This window comes from Carassius auratus, unplaced genomic scaffold (assembly GCF_003368295.1).
Source record: "Carassius auratus strain Wakin unplaced genomic scaffold, ASM336829v1 scaf_tig00043814, whole genome shotgun sequence".
NCBI lineage: Eukaryota > Metazoa > Chordata > Actinopteri > Cypriniformes > Cyprinidae > Carassius > Carassius auratus.
The window spans coordinates 49252-56070 of NW_020526791.1; the positions used below are offsets into that span (position 1 = coordinate 49252).

The following is a 6819-nucleotide window of genomic DNA, read 5'->3' on the forward strand; positions in this document are numbered from 1 at the left end:
AATCCAAGACAGACTTACAGTGACAAGACACAAAAATACTTATGAAAACATTAAAGGAGGAATTCACTGAATGCACGGAATTGAATAAAAATGGTGTGTAGAAATGCAAAAAACACTTTGCTCAAAACGTGTTGCTCAAAAGCAGTCAGAAGTCTCTTGGGTATATTTGAAGCAATACACAACAATACATTGTATGGGTCAAAATTATACATTTTTATTTTATGCCAAAAATCATGAGGATATTAAGTAAAGATCATGTTCTATGAAGATATTTAGTAAGTTTCCTACCGTAAATATATCAAAACGTAATGTTTGATTAGTAATATGCATTGCTAAGAACTTCATCCAAACAACTTTAAAGATGATTTTCTCAATATTTGTTTTTTTTTAGATTTAGATTTTCAAATAGTTGTATCTCAGATTTTTTGCTGAGCAGAAGAGGCTTCCTTAAAAACACACACACACACAAACTGAAGTGTAGTGTGTCCCTCTAAGGAAAGCCGTCTGAGTGTAAGTGTGAGGTCAGATCTGTCTCAGCTGAGAGTGTTTCCGGCCGCAGGCTTCGCTCCGCTCCTCTTCTTCCTCCAGTGGCACAGCAGCAGCATGCGGAAGGTCTTCTGGAAGGTCTTGTTGCACAGAGCGTAGCACATGGGGTTGACGGTGCTGTTGACGTAAACACAGCCAGTATCCCAGATGCCAGAGCGAGAGCGGCACGCAGTCGGAGCAGAAGGTGGACACCAGCACCATGATGTTGTAGGGCGTCCAGGTGAGGATGAAGGCCAGCAGGATGGCGCTGAGAGTCTGCGCCGCCTTCTTCTCCTTGATCAGAACCATCCTCTTCCTCTTGGTGATCTGGCTCTTCAGCGTGCCTTCCACAGGTTTGGAGGAAGACGGTGTGTTCACAGACTCGGCCGACGACAACGAAGAGGGCTTTTCCTCTCCATTAGCGCTCTTCGTAGAACGAACGTCTTTGAATTTATAAGAAATGCACTTTTTGTTTCTCGTCTCTTTGCAGACACAAGGAGAAGCCGAACGCTCTTCTTCTTCGGATGAAGCGTAGCTGAAGTTGGTCAGCTGCTCTTCAGCCGGTTTTGGACGTCCAGGACCTGTCTTTTGAAGTGAGACACGAGCGAGTCTTACAATTCTGCGTGTCTGAATTAGTCGAAGAGTTGAGTCCTTGAAGCTCGGCCAGGTCTTTGGTGCGTCGCTCGGTCTCCTTATAGATCCGACAGTAGAGGATGGTCATGATGGATACGGGAACATAAAAGGCGGCTATCGCCGTGCCAAACGTGATCACAGGTTCAGAGAAGAACTGAATCTGACACTGTCCTTCAGGAACCGTTCGCCTTCCGACGAAATACTGCCAGCAGAGGATGGGCGGAGCCCAGAGGACGAAAGACACGAGCCAAGCCAATCCAATCATGATTCCCGCTCGCTTCGGGGTCCGTTTGGCACGATACGTCAGTGGACGTGTGATGGAGAAGTAGCGGTCGAAACTAATGACCAGCAGGTTCATCACAGACGCGTTACTGGCCACGTAATCCAGAGCCAGCCACAGATCGCAGGCCACACTTCCCAGAGCCCAGCGGCCCATGAGGATGTAGGACGTGTAGAGGTTCATGGAGAAGACGCCGATGATGAGGTCAGCGCAGGCCAGGCTCAGCAGGTAGTAGTTGTTGACCGTCTTCAGCTGGCTGTTCACCTTGAAGGACAGCATCACCAGAACGTTCCCCACGATGGTGATGAGACTGACCACGGCGGAGACGGTTGCTATGGTGACCGCCTCCCACAGGCTGTGAGTGAGCAGGTGTGTGTCGGAGACGTTCCTCTCTCCGTCCATCTCCTGAAGAAACACACAACACACACAGACTGAAGACGAGGAGGGAACACATGATATAGGGAAAACGGTTGAAAAACGGTTAATACAACAAAATTAAGTTTATTTGAAGTGCTGAAAATGAAACAATGAAAATAAAAATAAATTAAAACTGAAACAAGGGATAAGATGAAACTTAATATTCTTTAATCCAGGGTTATTATTGTTAACGAAAACTAAAAGGATGAAAACATTTTTGTTATTTAAAAGAAGCTGAAATAACATGCAATAGGAATATTAGATGGAAAACTGATTTTTTTGTTTATTTCATGTGCTTAAAATGTCTAACTGAAAATAAATAAAAATAAAAATAAATTAAAACAGAAATTAAAAAATTAAAATATACATTTTTTAGGAACTAAACAAAAACGATTAAAATTTTAAAAGCACATAGCAAAATTACTAAAATAAAAATAATAAATAAAATAAAATAATAAAACTAAAATAAAAATGAACACTTAAAATAAACTAAAACCAAATTCAAAATATTAATAAAACCGACAGATTTAATCTTAGAAACTATCATGTATTTTTACATCATGTTTAGAAAATAAATCTATATGCTATAATGTCTATCTAAACATCTCTATTTTCTCTATTTCAATTTTTTTTAAATAAATTAGTCAGATTTTTTTATGAAGGTTCATTGATTTAGTTCATCAGAACGTCATCACCATCATCATAATCATCTTAAAAATACATTAGATACATTACATTAGAATACAGAACTCTAAAGAGCTAATATAAGAACTATTATACTTAGTTTCTTTTCATTAAAAGTCATTATTTCATTCCATTTGAAGTCCATTTGGAGAGAAATCAACATCATCATCCTCTAGAGGACAGAAGTCAGATTTCAGTCAACAGTCATTCAGTTACTAATATAGACTGTTATATCATTAAATACTCCAATCAAAGTGAGTATTATTACCCAGAAATCATCGCTGCACTCAGCTAGCGTTTAAAGGGAGTTTTCTGTGTGAACGGGTGGATGGACGCTCATCCATGATGCTTCAGAGAAACGGAGGAGTGATGAATCAACATCATCTGAGTGAAGACAAAGCAAACAAACACGCGAGGACAGCACACGTGTGTAAACGTGTGAGGAAACAGCAGACAGATCAGAATCATCAGAATCACACACGTGCATCAGATTCAGTCGCTTTACTTTACCTTTAACACCCACTGAACCTATTTATAATTAAAACATCCAAACATGGTTTTACATTCGAAATAAACCTTCTTTACTTGTAATGATAGCTCCACGAAGAACCGTCTACTTTTCCATTGTTCTTTATTGAAGAAAAATACATCATATATGGATCTTTATTAAAAAGTTTGCTGAAAGGTTCCATGGTCTGTAGTTTGTCTTTGTTTTTTATTTTTATTTTTCTGCTTTTATGTTAAATTAAGTTCTAGATATTAGTTTTTTAGTGTTTTAGTATGTTGTTGTGTGCTTTGGATATTTTTATTAGTTTTGTTTTTGTTTTTAAATATACATATACATTTACACACATACATTTACATTTAAATCTAAATTTATGCATTTAGCAGACGCTTTTATCCAAAGAGACTTACAGTGTATCAATTTTTACATATTATACATATTTATTATATTACATTATTATCTATTATTTACATCTTATACAGTATTTAACTTATATTTCAAGTATATTTTGGCCAGATATTTTATTTATTCATTTATTTTGCCATAAACATGGATGAAACATTGAAACATCAGCTTGTTATTAACCTTTCGACGACTCTTCAGCATTACATTTTTATTGAAACTCTCAAAGGTTAAAGGTCATCATATATTTGTTCATCCATCATCATAAAGAGCCTGATCACAGTTTGAGCTCATGTGTGATCAGTCCTGATGAGGAAACCAGAGACGGACAGAAACACTGAACCTGATCCAGATTCACTCCTGATTCACACTCGATGTGTGTGAACCAGCTTGGGGCAAGTTGTCACGTTTTATTTTAATATTAGCTCATCAGTTACCATTTTAGCTGGCCAAAATATGATTTATATGCAACATTTATTCAATTAAAAAAAATAGTATTTTATTATATTTAAACAAACATACTAAATGTAAAAATAAAAAAGGGAGCCACATCACAAGACAGATATTCAAATCAATAAACAGCTGTGACAACTTACCCCGCTCAGTGTGACAACATGCCCCGCTTCACGCCTCACACAGACCTCGTCCAGCAGCAGATGTCTGCAGTGTAAACATGGTAAACACCTGTGGTTTTACTCCTCCAGCGTTTCTACATCCAGTGTGAGTGCAATGCTCCATCAGAACACACTCACACTCGAGCGATCGAGAGCTGCTCCAGCGCTGGACTCACATCATGACGAGAGATAGAGGAGATGAGGATCCTGAGACGTGAGCTGCGTCCTCCTCACTGACACACACACACACACACAGAGAGAGAGAGAGACACACACACACTCACAGAGAGAGAGAGAGAGAGAGAGAGAGAGAGACAGACGAGGCGAGATAACTAGCTGGTTAATTAGCCGTGTTGAGCTGAGTTATTGTGAATGTGTTTGAGCTTCATCACAGCTGTCATCCTCATCCTCACACTGTGTGAGAGATCCTGACACACACACACACACACACACCAGCACAGACTGAAGATAACAGCATCAGCAGAACTCAGCCTGAATCAGGAGAGAAATCTGCACATCACACATGGACAACAGGAGATTTGTAAAGTGACGTTCTTCTTCTTGAAGACTGTAAATGCAGTGGTGTGTATTGAAGCAGTGTGATGAATATTTAAAGATTTGCAGACTGTTAATCATGACTGAAGCACATTCAGACGTCCACGTGACACCGGACACACATCTGACTCGGTTTTGGTTTTCAGTGGTTTTGTGGTGTTTGTAATCGAAGCGTCCGGTGTCACAGCGATCAGGAACTCAATCCACTGGCTTCAGACGCACAGAAACACTGCTAGTGTGTGTGTGTGTGTGTGCTGGTGTGTGTGTGCTGGTGTGTGTCAAGGATCTTGTCAGGACTTGCCAGAGTCAGTTGTGTGTAATTAGATCTCTAATTATTATTCATGTGCAGAAATGAGTGTGAAAACGATGATGGTGATGAAGTTTAGAGGCTATAAAATGTATAAAATGAGACTAAAAGCATCCATGTCAAAATGTTTGCATCAATCATGTTGAGATGTGACAACTTTTAATTAAATTTTTAAGTTAACTACTCAAAGAATTAAGTTTTAAATTAAGTTACCGCTCTGGAACCAACTGAGCTAATCTATTTCAGTTAAAGCCAGCTGATGTAGCACACATTAAATCTACTGTAACTTATTTAGCAAGAATGAATAGTTAAAACACCCTGCTGCAATGTGAAATAAAATAAAATTAAAATGAAATTAAAGTTTATTAAATAAAATGTTATTAATTTAGTGTTCAGTGAAACAACATCAGGAACAAACCTGGTCTCGTTCTGTGTGTCTTGAGCTTCTCATCTGATGCTCTTCCTCTGGGGTTTACAGCACAAACGTCTAAACGCTTCAAAATCAAGATCAAGAGTTTGAGCTGTTTTCATGTGGACTGTGACTTGTCTGTCCTCGTTCAGACGTTCATCAGCAGATGCTGTCGTTCTTGAAGGAAGCGCTCGGTGAGGAATCTGTGTGGCCTTTGCAGCTCATGCATTATTAACATGGAGCATGTTGAACAAATATAAACCTGATGGAGTCATTGACTTCATGTGCTGCTAAAGGTCAAGACATTCACTCATTCACACTACAGCACGCAAACCGTTATTGATTAATAATAATAATTAATACATAATAATTATTAATATATAAAACAGAAAATTTTTATTAATATTAATAATATTAACCCCTTTGCGTGCAAACATCGCTGACGGCCCCAGTTTATTATTGTTTCACTTTCACAGCACATTAAACATCACTGTCTTACTTCATCTGGACAAACTGTGCATCAATGGAAAGTTTAAAGACTCAAGCTTCGATATTTGACCAATATTTTGATAAAACATTGTTGCAGTGACAGATATTTAGTGATTTATGTCAGGAGTGCAAAATAATAAATCTGTATTATGCCACATTTTGAATAGAAATTCATAACTCACTCATATTCAGTCACGTCAAGAGCGGTTTATTTGTGTTCACATAGACTCACTGAACAGCGTCAATAAGGATTTATAGACCAAAGATGCATATCTGCGGAGATATATGGATATATTTACTGATGTTTACTTCATATTTCTTCAGACAGAATCGTCATTTCTATTCATTTTCCACGCATTTACGCGATCAGATGATAAACAGCCTCTCCCAGCGATCTGTGTATGTGTTTGCTGTGCCGGCAGCTCGTGCGGTGTGTGACTCAGACTCTGATTGGGTCTTTCAAACGTCAATCTAGAGTTTCATATCTGGACACCGCCCCATCGTGTCACATGCTTCCTGCACACTTCCTGGTAGTTATCTGGCCAAAACAACACTGAAACACCTCTGTACACACAAAATATCCGAATAATAAACCCGCGATTACGATAGTAAAGCTTGGTATGAGAATTTCTTGAGATCTGGGGCGTTTTTATAAAAAAAATCGAAAATGTACATCGGAAATGCTAACTTGTGCAGCGATGAAAAAGGCTACAAATAACATATTTTTACAACAGTAAACGACCAAATTCCACCCCTGATCGCTAAAGGAAGTTATTATAAACACTCGATCGGGGTTTAAAGTGAGTTTTGAGTAAAAGTGTACTAATAATTTCATAAATTGTCAGATGTAGCTTGATGCTAACGTTAGCACCAATGCTACTAATAGCAGGTGCTTTTCTTCTTCATAATGCATTTTTGTCTCAATAATTCACGTAAGGTCGTAAGAAAATGTTTTGTTGTATTTTTATAGTAAGACTTTTGATAAATAAGGGCTAAATG

The 6819-nt window shown here is 38.3% G+C and overlaps 1 pseudogene; it reads right to left on the minus strand.

The window, feature by feature from the left end:
* Nucleotides 1–392: 392 nt before the first annotated feature.
* On the minus strand, nt 393–5641 carry LOC113086684 (muscarinic acetylcholine receptor M5-like; annotated as a pseudogene).
* Between the last annotated feature and the right edge of the window lie 1178 nt (nt 5642–6819).